Source organism: Papaver somniferum, chromosome 7 (assembly GCF_003573695.1).
Source record: "Papaver somniferum cultivar HN1 chromosome 7, ASM357369v1, whole genome shotgun sequence".
Classification (NCBI taxonomy): Eukaryota; Viridiplantae; Streptophyta; class Magnoliopsida; order Ranunculales; family Papaveraceae; genus Papaver; species Papaver somniferum.
This window is the reverse complement of record NC_039364.1, coordinates 246,561,578-246,579,728: the sequence shown is the minus strand read 5'-3', so window position 1 is coordinate 246,579,728 and position 18,151 is coordinate 246,561,578. Positions and strand designations below refer to the sequence as shown.

Genomic DNA, 18,151 nt, shown 5'->3' with positions numbered 1-18,151 from the left:
CTTAAGTTTTAGGAGATGGGTTCAAGTTCTCTGCAACAAGTGCATTATGTTCAACGGGAGATGGGACGACTAGATCTAAATATACCACCACCACCATCAAATATTCCAAAAAAGAAAAGAACTCCCAGATACGATACTTCCTTTCAATGTCTTCAAGGGAGTTGTTCCACATCTGTATACTTACCAAAAAGTAGAAGAACTCTGTATATTACAAAAGAACTATGATCAGCAAGAGATTATCTTACTAGAAGAGGGATTGATGTTCCACCTACTTGTTTAATCTGTAATGAGAATGAGTTTATCTCTCATTTGTTTCTTCACTGCAGTTCTGCTAGGTCAATTTGGGATGATTTTCTGGCAAACTACATTAGTTCTTCTCCATGCCTTGTGATACCACTTCTGTTCTTCATGCCTGGCAGTTGTTGCAGCATAATAAAGCAAGTACTGCAATTTGGAATTTGATTCCTACTGCAATTATGTGGAGCATCTGGAAAGAGAGAAATGATGGAGCTTCCTCTGACACAAGGCACAATGCCATTATTGTTGTCCACAAGGCAGTCTATTGTTTGTTCTCTTGGGCTCTTGCTTTAATGAAAGATTGGTGTACCATTTATTTTCAACGTAACTAAGTTGGTAGCCTGTTACCAGCTTAGCTCTTTCTTTTGTATTATGTTAGGGTGCATGGTTTTTAAAAGCGTACGCTTCATGCTTCGGAGCGTACGCTTCGCTTCAAATTTCAACATTTCGTTCTGAAACAGTCATGTGAAGTGCATCTTTCATGAAGCGCACGCTTCACGCTTCAGAGCGGACGCTTCGCTTCAAATTTCAGCATTTCGCTCCGAAGCGGTCATGTGAAGTGCATTTTTCATGAAGCTTTAAAAATTTCACCTAATTTTTATAAAATTAGACTTACAGTATATAAAATTTATGTAGATATTATCTTCCTAATAAATTTATAAGTACTAGTTACGACTAATTTATTTATAAGAAAACATTCTCTTCAAAACATCAACCGTGAAGCGAAGCTTCACGCTTCGACATACGCAACGCTTCCTAAAAATAAAAAATGCTTCACGCTCCGCTTCACGCTTTCAATACCTTGCTAGGGTGGTATAATCATGCTATACCCTCTTCTTTTTGATCAATCTATTCTTTTTTTTATCGATCAAAAAAAAACTATGATCAACGGAACGAGCCAGTAAGGAAGGTCGGTAAACTGCGTCCGGCGACTAAGGTTAGGCAACAAAGAGCACTGTTGAGACAATCGGCACCAGCACCGCAGCGGATTCCTGGTCACATGCAAGAATTAATCCGTGAACGTGGTGGGACATATATAATGTGGGTAACCGAGAAATATATAAGCGCAAGTGATACAAGTATAAACCAATTTTTTTTACTCGGTCAATAAAATTAAAAAAGCAGAAACTGTACAGGGACTAGAAAAGCCTAGTAGCTAGCCACCGTAAGGCCATCCACTAGGCCAACCTATGTGAAATGAAAATAAACCTCTCCAGGCCATTCTACAGATAGAATGAAACCTGGCCTACCCTCATAAAACTCAAATATATCCTCAGCCAGCAAACATGCTTGCTTGGCCAAAGCATCAGCTGAAAAATTAACTTCCCTATAGCTATGAACATAGCGAATATTGTTATAGAAATTCCTCGCAAGTCAACACTTCTTAATTAACTGCCACGGTAGATCACCTTTTTGAAAAGCTTGAATGCAACTCATCGAATCTGAACGTATGCAAATATTTTTAACATTCCACCTCTTGGCTAGCATCGTTCCATAAATAACAGCACATACTTCCGCATAATAATTGGTTTGCCAGCCAAGGCCAACACAAAGAACACCAAGCACCGCTGAATTGGCATCACGAAAAGTAACACCCGCACCAGCCTGGCATGGATTTCCAAGGGATGCGCCATCACAACAAATCATAATTTCATCTTGGTTAGGAGGGGTCCAACTAACCTCAATTGGAGAAGATACTCTGCACGATCTATGCTGCACCTTAAAATAGTTCAAGACGCGTAACTCTTCTATGCTATTATACATATGACCCTTCATTCTGATTGAGTTATCACGAATTACCTGATAAACTCTACCCTTAAAACCAAGCCATTGCGCCTTCATATCCTCAAAATAAGCCTTATTGCGCAGCCTCCATAATTCTGTGACAATTGCAAGATTAACAACTAGCCACAGATCCTTGATCATCCTGCTACGCCCTTTTGTAGACTTATATGAGGCCACCAAGTCTTCATTGGGTTGCAGATTGAAAATATTAGCCACCCACGCCAAAATTCTACGAGCAACTCTGCAATGCCAAGTGATATGGATAATAGTCTCACAACTCTTCCTACACAGACGACACATTGTAGGCATACTCCTACCAGTCTTCTTAATAACGTTATCTTCACTTGCACAACATTGTTTTGCCCAGATATTCCAATATTGCACACTTAGAGTAGGGTGCAAAACTGTCTTCGAAAACAAAACCGCAATTGGCAGAACTTCCGCAGGTGTTCTAATAGAAGCCTTGGCAGACTTAACTGAAAAAATACCTTTACTATCCAGATCCCAAATTTTATAATCTTCACCACCTCCAATGATCGGAAAATTTCAGCATCAATGTCACAACGTAGCATCAAATCTCTTGTTCTCTGAGGGATGACCCAAGCACCATGAACAATAATATCACTAACCTTAGCCGGAAAATCATTTGGACCCTCGGAAGTAACTCCAAGTCTCTTCACAATCGAAAATCACCACACCAATTATCAAAGAATAAGGAAGTATTAGCACCATTACCTATAATTGATCGAGTATGTTTTTGCACAAAATTGCAAACCAATCGGATTCCCGGAAATACCGAAGAACCCAGTTTATAATCTATCAAATTGTCATTTATTTTGAAGTATTTCGCCCTCAAAAATCTGGCCCAAGTCCTGTTAGAGTCCCTAATCGAAACCCACAACTTCATAAGCATGGCTTTATAAACATCCAACAACTTCTTAAGTCCTAGGCCACCTTCACGTCTTGAACAACACAGGTCATCATAAAGAACCGTAAAAAATTTACGCTTCTCAGCATCACCAGACCATAGAAAATTTCTAATGGCCCTCTCCACCTGCTTAATAACCGTACATGGCTACTTGTACACAACCATGGAATGAATAACATAGCTAGAAATCACCGATTTAATCAAGACAAAGTCTGGCCTTAAAATAAAGAAGCTTACCCTTACAGCCGTCCAACTTGTCATGATCTTTTCCACCACTTGACGAACATGAATATGGCGAATAATACCAGGCTTCAATTGAATTCCCATATATCTATCCGGAAATAAAGCTCTTCCCATGCCTAAATAATTTGAGATAGCTATAGTTCGAGAGCCTGTACCACCTCCATAGTAAAATTTGCTCCTGGCACGATTTACGCATTGGCCAGATGCCCTCTGGTACATACCCAACATATTGATCAAATTTTGCAGACTATGAAGATTGCCTCTGCAGAAAATAAGAATATCATCCGTAAAAAGCAGATGCGTAGGCGCGACACCTTTCTTGCTGACCATAGTATGCATGCTTCGTCTTGCAAACAACTTAGAGAGATTGCGGCTTAAAACATCTTCAATAAGAACAAAAATCAAAGGTGAAATAGAATCACCTTGGCGCAAACCTCTAGTAATACTAAAGAAACCTTCAGGGCTACCATTAACCATAACATAAATCCGAGCTGAGTTAAGAATACTAAGTATCCATGCACACCAGATTTCGGAGAAACCATATTGGCGAAAAACTTCAGCTATGAATTCCCAACTAACTGTATCAAAAGCTTGGGCAATATCCAGCTTGAGGCCAACATTTCCATGTTTCCTTTCCATATTGATCTCATTGATCAACTCAGACGCCAAAGCTATATTATCATGATTGTTCCTTCCCTTCATAAACGCCACTTGCTCTTCAGAAATAAACTTGTTAAGCACTGTACCAAGCCTGGTAGCCATAACCTTTGTAATGATTCTGAAGAAAAAATTACTCAATCCAATCGTCCTATTATCCTTGATAGCATCAGATTTGTTATTTTTAGGAATGAGTATGATAAAACTCGAATTAATTCCATTTGGAATTTTTCGCATAGCCCAACAGTTTGTAATGTCATTAAAAAGATCACCAGATATAATGTTCCAACATTGTCTATAGAAAGAACCTGTAAATCCATCCGGGCCAGGCGCAGAATCATCTCCCAAGTCAAAGATGACATCTTTAATCTCCTCCAAAGACGGCATAGCATCCATAAAAGCACTTTCAACATCTGTTATGCTTTCATGTTCAATATCAAACTGGTGGCTCTCTAAAAGAGTCACAAACTAATACCACAAGTGCACGGTGTCGAGGTGTAGAACAATGCAAATACGGGTCGATCCACAGAGACAGTGAAGCAAAGGGACAAAGGCAATGAGCCTAAGGCAGTGAAGTAAAGAGCCAAAGAAACAAAGTAAAACAGTTGCAATGAGGCAGTGAGGCAGTGAGGGAAAGAAACAGTGACTTTAGGCTTAATCACTAAGGCTTTTGATTCCACCTCTAACCTATGCTAAGTCAATTTTCAATGCTAACTCATGTTCTTGCCCCTTGTTTAGATATTAGTGAGATTCTAGCCTCAGCTAACTATCTAGATAGCAGTGGAGGTTCGAGCCTGCTGCTTATCAAAGAGGTGGTTTTAAGAGAAGGATTTAGGGTCACTAAGTTAAGTCTAGTCCTTGTAGTAATTGGGGCTCTCACACTGCAACTACCCGCAGATAAGCCACTTAGATGATTAAACCTTCCTAAAGGATAATCTAATTACAGCTAAAATGTTCTTCCATAGCACTAACTGTCTGATTAGAGCACAACTAGTCTAAGGTTTGAACAATAAACATTAATCATGAGCTGCAGCACCATCAATCACAGGGTTATCCTAACTACAATGTATGCTTGACATACAATGTGAGAGCAATGTGATGAAATGCTTAAATTATAACTGTCCTACACAGTTTCAGAACACAAGAACATTGTCTACACATTAACCAACTAGCATTAGCATGGAAGATTCATCTCAACCTTAGCAAGTGATAAATTAAAACATGATGAATATGTGAAAATAAAACTGAATTTGAAAGTGAAGCAAAAACAGAACATGAACAATTGAGGAACTGGCTAGTCCAGTCCTCTTGGTGGTGCACTGGCTAGCCCAGGCATCCTTACAACACACCCCCACATCCCATATTTATACCCAAATTAATCAATTAGGGTTTACAGAGAAAATCCCCAAATCCCCAAATTAAACAGTTGAAATTAGGGTTTTTACAAAAAGCAAAATTGACATACCTAACTCTCTGAAATCACTCAATCTTCTTCGACCCATGCCTTTATTCCTTCTCCTGCGTCTACCCATGCTCTAATTACAACTCTATTTCAACCTATTCTACCAATTTCACATCTAGGTTTCATGAGATTGGTGAGGCGTGAAATTGGTGGAATAGAAGTCTATAGAGTTGGTGAAAGTGGTAGTGATGATGGGTTTTAGGGTTGGTGTGTTATGATGAAGGATGGTGGTGGTTGAGAGGCTGCAGACGGAGTTGGTGGTGGTGATGGCGTCACTGTTGCAGAAGAGGGTGAGGGAGAAGATGGAGTCGATGGGGTTTGAGGAAGGGGTTGTTTGTTTTGCGGGTATAGGTATTTGGTTGTTTGGGTGTTGAGCAGACCCATCAAATCTCGATGTTTTGTGAGGGGAATCCGTAGGATGATAGGATGAGGGAAAGATCCAACGATGTGATGTAAATGGATGTGGAGCGACCGTTGGATATGGAATACATCAAAACTGACGGTCCAAGATGGAGTTAGGTGTTGTAGTGTTTGACAGGAGCTTCAGACTTCGATGCACGACGATGAAGCGACCGTAGGATGCTGAGATGATCCAATCTGACGGCTGAAGATGAATGCGGGTATGGATATTGGTAATGGGTTTGGGTGAGGGTTTTGGGCCTTGGGTATGCCAAGCCCATATCTTGTTTAAGAACAATTCTTCCTCTTCAAGCCCACTTCTAGCCTTTTGGTCTTGTGCACAACATTCTTCGCGGCTTCCTTGTGTAATTCCTCCCGGCTTTTCACCGCTTTTCTGCTCTTTTCCGCTCCGCTATTCATCCAAACTTTATTTATTACCTAAAAATGCAAAATTAATTAATAAAAATATTTATTCTTGAAAACAAAGAAAATACAGAATATGGGATAAAATGTAGAATTAATGCACAAAAGATGAGTTAAATGCCAAGAAAAATATATAGAAATATGCACTTTTTAGCACTCATCACAAACAGCCTTGGATCAATGTTAACATCACCACCATTGAATTTGTCTTGATAATGATTGACAATGTAATCCTTTATTTCATCCTGCAAAAACAAAGTAGTGTTAGCGGAAATCTTAAGTTCTGATATTTTATTTTGGCTCCTCCTCATACGAATGTTATTAGGAAAAAATCGAGTGTTTTGATCACCATCTTCCCACCATGTTATTGTCGATTTCATCTTAAGCATAACTGCTAAGTCAGTTCTCACATCATCAACAGCTTTCTTAGCATCCCCCACCTTCAAAAATTGAAACATATCCGTCGGGTCATAATCAAGAAGATCATTCTCAGTTTCAAGTTTTAATTCAGCTTTCTTCAAACGAAATTGCACATCACCGAAAACAGTTCTTCCAAATCTTCAACGCCTCCTTCAACCTCCTAAGCTTGACATTAAAAACGAAAGGAAGTGCGTCATCAAGCCTCAGTTTCCAATTGTCCTCCAGCAGCCGCATAAAACTTGGATGGGATAACCACATCTTTTGAATTCTGAAAGGCGCTCTAGCCGGCCTAAGATTCTCAAAATCAAACCCACATAGAGGGGAATGATCCGAGCAAATCCTAGGCAAAGCCTTACACCTCCAATTCGCGTATTTATAGAGCCAGACATCATTTACAACCGCTCTATCATGTTTTGAAATAATTCTTTGAATTCCACTCCGACAATTAGACCAAGTATATTTTTCCCAATAGCATCAGCTTCCACCATCCTATTGTCCGAGATCCAACTTCTAAACTCATTCATATAAACTTCTTTAATCGGCCTACCACCCTTCTTTTCCTCCAGACGTAAAACGCAATTAAAATCACCCAACACCAACCAAGGAATAGATATGAAACCTAGACCTAACTGACGCGAAAGCATTTTCCTTGCAACCGGATCAAAAGAAGCATGTACTACCATAACAAAATCACCCACAAAATTCAAAGTGATTGTTTGCTTTGAAGAAGATAAAACATCCGGCCTCGCCAAAGAAATTCTCCACAAGACCCAAATATTACCCTTTTCACCACCAACTTCATTTGTAATAACATCTTCACAAAAATCATCCAATCCTAACCTCCTAACAAAACGTGTAATGTAAAAAACTTGCGGTTATGCAATACAAATTATGTCTGGATTGTGCAAGTGATATAACTCTTTCAACTTGGCCCTTGCACCATATTTAGCCAAGCCTTGAGCATTCCAGTAAAATACACGTATTAATTAACCATGTCTTTAGTAGGGCTTGCCGAACCCTGTCTGGAACTACTTTTACTTCTAGTTGTTACTTGGCTAACACCCTCAGATGGCTTAGCCGTATTGACCGGTTTCTTTTTAGGAAATTTTGGCTTTGTCTTCTTGGCCGACGCCTCTTTCTTTTTGAGCTCAGCCTGCTCCTTCTTCTCACGCTCTTCTTGATCCTTCATAGCACTCCATTCCAAGTTTTTAGCTTCATCTTCAACCGTATTAGAAGTATTAATTGATTGCGCTTGATCCTGAGGCTTCTCCACCTCCAAAACTTCTTCCTGAATCTCCAAATCTTCTTGCTCAATCTCCTCAGTCCCGGTATCAAACCTGTTAGATAGCACAATGTTATCCAAAGATTTATCCGGAGATGATCTTCTTGATGTTTTAGTAGTTGAACAAAAACCATCTTCATCCGTAGATTCTCCAATTGCCGGAGTACTTGAAACTTCAGGTTCTTCAATTGCAGTGGGTGGCAAGACTTCAGTTTGCTTTTTCTTCTCCATAGCTTTTTTTCTTAAATTCTCGAGCTTTGTTTTAGCCATATCTTGTTCAATCCTAGCCACCTCAGCATCAACATCCAACTGCCTGGCTCTTTGTTTCAAAGCTTCATAGTGTTTAAAAGCTTTCATCTCCTCATCATCATCTTCTGTCCCACCCTCATTGTGCATATTATCTGCATCTTCATTGCGCAAAGTAGACGAAACTTCATTGCGCTGACCAGAAGAAGCGCAATCATTGCACTGTGTAGAATCGAAATCATTGCGTTGTTGCTGCAAAGCTTCTTCCCCATCAACTGCAACATTATTCTCAGGGCTGTCAATATACTTGTGAGTTCCAGCAAACATCTCAGTGATTGGTGGCTTCACTATAGGTGGAAGCTCAGAGTTTGGCGGAACATCCACAAGTTTTGTTGGATCATCAACTGGCGGAGTATTATTATCCGCAGTCTTATTGTTATTTTCCGGTGGAATAATATTCTTAGGAAATTTTGTTTTGCGCCAAAAATTCTTAAGTTCATCCATATCTTCTTCAAAAGCCTTCTTAACCTCCGGATCTTTTTCAACATCAGCTTTCAACTTCAAATCATCATACTTCTTTGTTCTACAATCAGATTTAATATGGCCAATTGATGCACAATAATCACAGAATCTCTGCCTATTCAAAATCTCATATTCTTGTTCAAAAACTTCAGGGATTTCTTCACCATTAACAATAATCTTGCCTAAAGGCTTAGAAAAATCAATATCAATCAAAACTGTCGCAAAATATCCATATTTGTACCTTAATGTTCTTGGATCAACTTCCATAGGCTTGCCAAGGCCCCTAGCTATCCTAAAAAGTGACTCCTTATCCCAAAATTCCCATGGAAGAGCTTTGAAACGAACCCAAACAGCAGTCCTTGTAACCTTATCTGATTCAGGGTCGAACATAGACGTCCATGAATGGATTTTCAGCTGTTGTTGCTTAACCTTCCACGGACCATCATAACTAACTCTTTTTGCGATCATCTTCGTTGTCCAACTTGATTACAAAATAACCTTTAACCCATGGAATAAATTGAACGGAACCAGAAAACTTCCATTGATTCAATAATTCCAGTTTTGCATCTTCGAATGTTAGGGTTTTGAAACCCAAACGCCCAACCAAACTATACTTCCACACGACTTTGATCCTAGCATGAGTTTCTCGTGGGATTGTGATTACAACCTCACTTGTTGAGGTACGAACCGGTGGATGAGACAATGTATCAGCATCAATCTTTGAAAGAACATGAGTTTGTCTCCTTAATATAGACGCATAGGTGCGATTACCTTCAACACCCGCACCTTGGTTTCCATCTTCAGTCTGTTTCCTAGTCACGTTTGAGTTAGGGTTTACAACGTTATTCCTCGGAACATAGACTTGCCTAGTTTAGATTTTGAGCGTGATCTATTCCAACTATTCCTCTGGTTCCTAGATCGATCATCAGCTTGATTAGTTTGATCGCCTAAATCAGGCGGAGGTTTTGGTTGATTTTGCGCCATGAATGCGCAGAATCAAGAGAAAGTAAAAAACGCAAAAGAGAAAAAAGAGGGTGGAGAAAAAATCGGAGCTCCTTCTCGTGAAACCCTAGGTTTCGCTTTTTTTAAGGGTTTTGTTAACTTGTGCACCCCTGCACAAGTTAATAGATTTTAAATATTATTATTTTTATCTTGGATTTGTAAATGTCGTGGTAATCACCATAATTCTCGAATAAGCAAATCTTATGTCAAAAAAAATGAATTATCCTATTTTACCCTTATGTTACAAACTATTTCACTTAGAACATCATCGGGGCTAATTGATCACTTCACCTTCTCATCTCTAAAAATTATGTTGATCATCAGAACCAACAAATAACTATGTTGCTTCACCAAACGATTTCATGACTCACAAGACTACTTTGAGGTTAATCAGATCATGATGGTCACTGTCATCAAGGTTTGATTGAATAGAAAATAACTTCTTGCAGCGATGTCCATGAACAAAATTTTCGTTACGTTTAAAACACAACCCCTTTCTTTTTCTTTCATTAATTTCATCAATCGACATCTTTCTCACCGGGTTAAAGAAGAACTTAAAGGAGTATTCTGCGACTGCATGGGTGTCTTTGGAACCAACGAAGTTATTAATTTGTTATCGTTTCTAGCTTCAAATAAACGCGCTAAACTGATTGTAGACGATAGTGTTGTAGGTTTATTAGCCTGGACAGCAGTACGAATGCTAACATCTAACCCACTAATAAACATACTGACATGTTGATGCTGGGGTATTGGTCCTGCTTTCGCCAATAACTTTTCAGAATTTTCACGAAATACTTGAACGCTGCTTGTTTGGCTTAACTTCGAAAATTCTCCAAAAAAAACATGTACTGATTATCACCAAACCTTGCATACAGGTTGTCCTTGTACTCTTCCCAAGAAATATAAACCATTTCATTCTTAAGCAATTGAAACCATAACTGCACATCTCCTTCAAGGTGAAATCCTTCCAATTGAACTCGTTCCGACATTGGTATTTCATGATGCAAAAACCATTGTTCCGCCTTACAGATATAAATAGCCGGGTCTTCTCCAATAACAAAACGAGGAAAATCTAGTTTCAGTCGGGGTTTTTGACAATCAAATGAAGAAATCTGTTGAAATTCCTTTCCGTTGTTTAATCGAACACCTCTTATGTGTCTTGGATTTGAAGAAGTCTCAACATTTTTTTTAACGGATCTTTCCAAAACATGATATGAAATGGTTTTGAAGTGTTCACACAAATCATTTAACCTATTCAGAATTGCGTTTTGACCTAGTTCAATCGTCTCCAATGATGATGATTTTTGTTCTTCTGATGATTTATTTTTTTCTTCCGTTGATCCATAGTCTGGCTCTGATACCAACTTGTTAGGATCACTATAATGGCTGGATCAATAATGAAACAAAACTGAAAATAACAATAATAAGAGAATGATAGTGAGATTACATAGAGGAAATCCCTACCTCCCAATTGGTTTAATTCGAGGAAACCAACGCAAAACTCCTTGTACACAGCAGTGCAATTCAATAACATTCAACATAGCTTTTCATTAAGATAAACAACCTAAATAGGATAGGTTTTCAGCAGTTATACGGTTACACAGTTACACGTCAATAAGATAATACTAATATGGTTTTACAATGCAAAAGGATAACTACTAACATAAATAAAAATAGACATATTAGATGACCGTATCATATTAGTTGTTCTTACTAATCAAGTATCGGAAGAACTAATAAGAAAAATTCAAAGAAAAAGGATCAGATGTTATACGGGGTAAGAAGACAAACAACAATTTTCTTCTTTGTCGTTTTAAATTCTTTTTTGATAATATAAAACTCAATGGGTATTCTTGGAAATTAGTTTTCACTTTTATTTTAGTTTTCAACCTAAACCTGATTCACCGAATTATTTAATAATCCAAAAAAATGTTATGAAAATAAAAAAAAAGAAGTCATTAATACCCTCCTTAACTTGTGCATGGATGCACAAGTTAACAAAACCTTTTTTTTAATACAAGTATAAACCAAAATAGACTATTTTTTGCCAACAAACTGTTACGCCGTTTTACAAAGATTTGTAACGGACAACGAAAAGGTAGATTTTTTCGAACTGCATGACCATTGATTGCATGTTAATTTGATTGATCAAAATTTAAGAGTTTGGGATATAAAATTAAGGTACTGGCCTACACTTAGATACATATTTTTAGCAGGAAACTGGAATAAATTTGTCGAACATTTTGTCTTGGTTCTTGGAAGAGATAGGGTGCATGTCTGGTGTTTCCGTGTGCCTTCTCTAGATATGAGAATGTGCTTCGCTATTAACATTTTGAAACCACCAGCACTAGCACTAGCACAAGTACCAGGACAAGAACCAACATCATGAACTTGGTGTGTTTTTCTTGATAAAGGTCTTCTGTTTGTTTTCAATTGTCCAAATCCTAAAGGAATGTCTTGTCTGCATTGTTAACAGAACCCACAAGTTCGTTGTTTTTGTTTTTACCATCATCTTTAGTCTGCCTTTACTTATCTGCAGTACTGCTTTACGTACACACTTTTACGGCACTTTAATTTGACATATTTTCTTTTGAAAACCTTTATACATATAATCAATGTTGTTTATACTTTGTTATATTGTATTTTCGAACTATTCCGAGGATGGATGGATTGAATCAGCATCATAAGCAGTATAGTCATCAGATGTCGAACAAAAGAAACACCTACAATATATACAATTTTAATAGTGTTGGATATGTACATGGAGAAACAAAAGAAAAACTTATTTATTCTAACTTCCTCTCTTACCAATCTAGCCGAAAACTTGTTGTTTGTATTAATGGATGAGCCAAATATGCACCGAGAGCCATCCCGGTGATTGTCAGATATGGCAATCTAATAAATTCTTTGTAGTAGTCTTTTGGTAACTGTTGACGGCCATCTAATATTGTTGCTGTTGACGGTGGTTTTTAGTTCAGGGCTAAAATCGTAAAATCCTGTATTTAATGCGTTGTCATCCTGCAAAGGTACAAAAGCCATTTGAAAGTAATAAGTGCATAAACCTCTTCGCTCACAGATGTATTGAGCAATTCAATATATTTGTGTATATATATATATATATATATATATATATATATATATATATATATAATTCACTCAGAATGGTGCATATGGCAGCAATCCCAAATTTTGTACGAATTTTATCTTTTACCAGCATTATTCACTAATGCGTTGCTCGCCTAGTATTTTCCTAAGCTATGTTCCCCAGCTGAACTCTCAATATTGGCATGACATGACGATTAGTGTTCACTCGCAGCGGAGTAACACGAACCTCTCGAAGTGTCAGTATTGAGACCTGCATGAAAACACTCACACGAGCTACACCACTCTCTAATAAAGAGATTTTCGTGTCAACGTGTTCTTAATTAAAAGTTAGCACGATCAACACAATTCCTTAAGGAAAACCTAGACTGTCCATGTCAATCTTAAAATCAATCACGACCATATGATTTGACCAGTCGATTCAACAAGCTTAGCCTCTTCCTAGAGGAACTAGGAAATCTCCATGGGTCCACCGACGGGCCCACTATTACCTCAGCCGATCGGGATACTTTTAGTTCACCCGCAACATCCCTGGTCGTTAGCCAGAAGTTAGGGTGATCGCGCTGTTGAAAAGAAGCTCAACGAGCTAAGACCGGTCATCACATCCGCCCAACTTAGCTAGCCTAGTTGGACGGTTTGGATTTTCCTTCGAACGATCAAAGAAGTGCTGGCATGTTCACCAGCGACCCAACTACACCCATGGTCGATCGACTTGACCATGACAATCCAAGAATGTATAGAATCGCTTGCCCAAAGTAGGATGAACACGCTGCTTTAGAAACCCTGAATTGCGTTTGCGGAAACAAGCTACTGTCGCAAATCGATCACAACCGTCCATCTTCGCCGGTGAAAGCGGGTGGCTTAGATTTTATTTCAGGCGGCCCAAAAGATGTCAGCACGCTCACTGGAAACCCGCCTTTGCATAAGGCCGATCGGCCTGCTCAAACTAGCGCCCAGCGCTTTCAATCGATCAGCCAAAATGGGGTTGGGCACACGGTTTATAAACCCTAATTTAAATCAACGACAGTAGGCAACTGCCGCAAATCATCCCGTCCATCCAACTTTGCTAGCCTAGTCGGATGGTTTAGATTTATTTTCAAGAGGCCAACAGGGTAACGTTGTGATCATCGTCCACCCCTCCTCCACAAGGAGCGATCGACCAAGTGGTAGCTCACCCATAGGGTTCTCAAACGATCGCCCAAAGGTGGCCGGTCATGCTACTTTTTAAGACGTTCAATACGCGACTAACTTGACCGAGCTCTAAAACAACGATGTTTCCTGCACATCGATTAGTTTCACCTGCTTGTTTAAAATCGATGCTTTATATACATCGATTATAAGCGATGTTTTATAAATATCGATTTCACAAATAATTTTATCATTTGACCTAAAAGCACTATGTGCTGCTTTTAGCGGCGAGTCTCACAACTTGGCCCTTTTACTCGAGACATCAAACATGTCACAAACTGGGGAATGCTCACTAGGGTATTGGTCTGGCGGTTTACAACGTGCGCCGTGCAACGCGCCCATTACGAGAAAATGTCAGGAAAGAACGGGCGGTTGACAATGATGAGAGAAGTGGGTGAAAGTGTGACCAGTTTTCCCTCGTAATGAAAACGTGGTGATCACCACTTTTTACACAACCCCACTTCTACACTGCTTAATCACCTCCACTTCCTACGAGATCAGGGTGTGCTCGAACATGACTTGTATAAATTGGATTTCAACCTATTTCGAAAACAACAAGGGTGGTCAACACAAGTATTAAGAAAACACCAAGAACTGATAGCTTACATTCTGCAAGCCAGTTCTACATTCTGATGCAAGTCATAAAACATCCACACCATCATAATTCAACATTCTGATCTTAAACACCTTCTTCGCTTCCCTCCCTAAGATCAACCCTTCTCCTTCACTTTGTGACCGAATTGAATCTGGAACGGCCATTTCTTGGTTTACTCCAGAGTCTTACAGATTGATCTCTCGAATCTAAAAGTACTCATGTGCAGTACATTTGTTTAGGGTTTGAATTCGTTTCTCATCAACACACCCAAATTTACCAAAACCAACAAAATCAGTTTTTACCCCAAAACTGTTGCAAAAGGGACAACGCTAGTTCTACTCTTCATAATGTCGAATGCTTATCCATACCACGAAGATAGTCTATTGTCACCATTCCATACATCAAACAGATGATGTCCTAATATCCCAATAGAGGTTGTAGCTGCTACAGAGTTTCCAATCCAGATTATGTGAGCTAAGCACCACATGACTTGCCCAACCATCTGAAAAGAAAATACATACATACATACATATAAATGTCAACACATGAAACTGAAAGGTTAACTTGTCAAAACTACCTAGCCGCACCACCTCTTTTCCTTTTTGGTATCCCTTGTATCGACATATATGAAGCAGCCATGAGCCTAATACTCACTATAATAAGATCACTTAGTTATAGGCTGATAGACAAGACACTAAGCTGAAAATTTTAAATATTCAATAGTTCTGAGAGTACCAAACATATTCATCTGAACAAATTTAGCTAGGTTTTCACTCACACCTCATGTTGGTCTTTAAATCTAGACCGAAAAATCAGAGTACCAATATGCCCTGCCCATATGACTTCAAATAGGGACATGCCTACGATTGGATATGAAAATATAAAAGTAAATACATGTGGATGCCTGGTTATTCTCATGATTCCAGTCTCCCAAAGATGCAATTTAAAATTTGAGATCCAGACTAGTTGGTGAAGCCCTGGAAGAGTCTGAAGTTTCCATAATTGCATTCCATCGTACCGGTGATTAATGAAGTACACCTGAATGAAACCAAAACACGACAACATCTTAGTTTCATAAAGTTTTCAAACTCAAAATCTGGGGTACCGAGTTGAACAAATAAAGAGCAGTTTGAAGATGAAGATAATCAGTGTGCATCAAACAGAGTATTATGATAATTAACTTATAACAGAACACGGAAGAGAGATCCCTGCGAACAGAACACGGAAAACACGTTCTTCAATTAGTTTCTCTCCTGATTCATGTAAACTAGTCAGCCCACTATGGACAGCGGCGAAAATAAAAATAAGGATCAAAATTACAATCCGCAGAAGATGAGTCAAGAGTTAAAATTTAACTTCCTCGACATGGAAGAATTAAAAAGATTGACAATTAAGTAAGATAGAGTTATACATATATATATATAGGCGGCAAATAACCTACTACAGCTCATACGTTGATTACTTCAGAGTGGCCAAATTTAGATCAGAAATTCAGAGAAGAGATTTGTGGCACTACCAAGATGGTGCCGACCAACTTGGTTTCCTTACGATGTTTGTTCCCAAATAACCGGCATTTCTTCCAGAAGTTAAAAGGTAATTTCTTAAGTAGTATCCAAACAAGCTAGAAACTGAAGCTAACATTAGGTTGAATGATTTCTAGATTTATTACCACATTCTCAAGGATTAGGCCCACTTGTTACATACAAGTTAGTAGAATCTTTCTGATAGTCATTTAATTGGTACCGCTCGAGGGGAAGGGACACCATTCTAACTCTTCTCACGGAATTTCATCCACGAACGCAAAGTTTATGGCATCATCATTTAGCTATTGTATACCTTTTTCTTGTTGTTGGTCATATGTATTGAACTGACTTCAGCATTGTCTATGGATTTTGATAGCAAGCAACCACTCGCAATGCGAAGAATTATCTAAGACAGGTAGATTAAGAAAAAAAATATATTTCATAAATTTTAATCTCTTTTCTAATTTACCCTTAACATATACCCAATAATTCATCAAACTATTTTTGACGATAGCTATATATATCATAAATGGGTGTATATAACTATTTTGGAATTATAATTCTCCAATTTAGTTGGATAAGCAAAATCCAAAATAGGGTGTATATATAATTTGGATGGATGGAGTAGAAAGAGGAAAGAATGGCAACAAAAGCGAGTCAAACGCACCCTAACAATTAACTATAGTATGAAACCAAAATCAGAGATGAAAACCCTAAGTTGATATTACAAACAAAGAAAGAGGGGCTTAGAGTTTTTTTTTATAATGAACTGAAAACCCTAATCTGATTTCAGCATCTGCTCAACTTTTGGAACTTTTCCTCGATCAGTGGATGGAAATTGCGGGGAAATCCTCCTAATTCTCTAAGCGAATTAAGATTTGTTGATTGAAATTCTATTATGGCTACCAGTAGTATCTCTTTTACGATTCAATATTGTCAGCAAATACTGGTGCTCGATTATTGGAAGCTCATATTTCATCCATCGACACGCCATTTTCCAAAACTCCACAAGTAAGTTAGGGAATTTCATCTTTCAATATCGTCCTAAAAAATATTAAGCATTGGGGTTACGAACCATATTTTTTTTCGTGTTATCTTCGTCGTTGTCGTCTCGTGGTAGTGGTGACGGCGGAGACGAAGATGATTATGCGCACTGGAGATATCTAAAGAACTACCAATTTTCCGCTTTAAGTTCTAAAGATTTCACTAACCGGTAGATTCTTAGCAGAGCCTGTGACACTTATGTTGTCTTGCAGGACGCACCTGGTCTTATTTTTTTGTTTTGTTTTCCATTCTTTTGGACAAGGAATCAACGGATACATAATAATAATAACATGACAAAAGAAGGTTTTATATACAAAAACTTGTTTACGACATCATCAATTCATCATGTGGCAAGTTCAACATTTTTTTTTTTTTGATAAACAACAAGCTTCTGTTAATGGTTCAAAGTAAAGTTTACATAAATTTCCAGTACATCAAAGTTCAAAAAACATAAAAAAATCTCATATATAATTAGTACAAAATCAATAATTCTAGCAAGAGAAGAGCTAGAATGTTGAAGGATGACTAGAAACATGTGTAGAAATATATCTGATTTAATCAGAGAAGAAATGGTTTTTATATCGTATGTCCACCATTTTTGATGAATTTCTTCTTCTTGGGAAAGATATGCTCCATATGAGTAATTTTCTTCAAAACTTGAACAGAGCGATGCAGATTCCGTTTGCCGAACGTCAATGCCGATGTACTTGAAACGTAAAAAAAACAAATAAAGAACGTCCATGAAAACCCGCAAGAGGTGTTATGAAAGCATAAATAGAAACACCATGAAGACGTAGATAATTTTCCGCCGGCAAGAAAGGGTGATAAACTAATTTAACCCTAAAAGACATTAAACATAACTAAAGTATGGAAAAAAAACTAACAGAAGTAAAAGAAAACAGTGTCATGGATCCACCCCAAGAGGAAGTAGATCTGAGCATACACCGGAAAGTGGGCTTTTCTCGCCTGAAATCACGAAGAGAGAGGGATAGAAAAAAAGAGATGAACTGCCCGCAAGTCAACATGAAAACCC

General features: G+C 38.3%; 1 pseudogene; it reads right to left on the bottom strand.

Moving 5' to 3' along the window:
• Positions 1-12,470: 12,470 nt before the first annotated feature.
• LOC113293596 lies at positions 12,471-15,862 on the bottom strand (annotated as a pseudogene).
• Between the last annotated feature and the right edge of the window lie 2,289 nt (positions 15,863-18,151).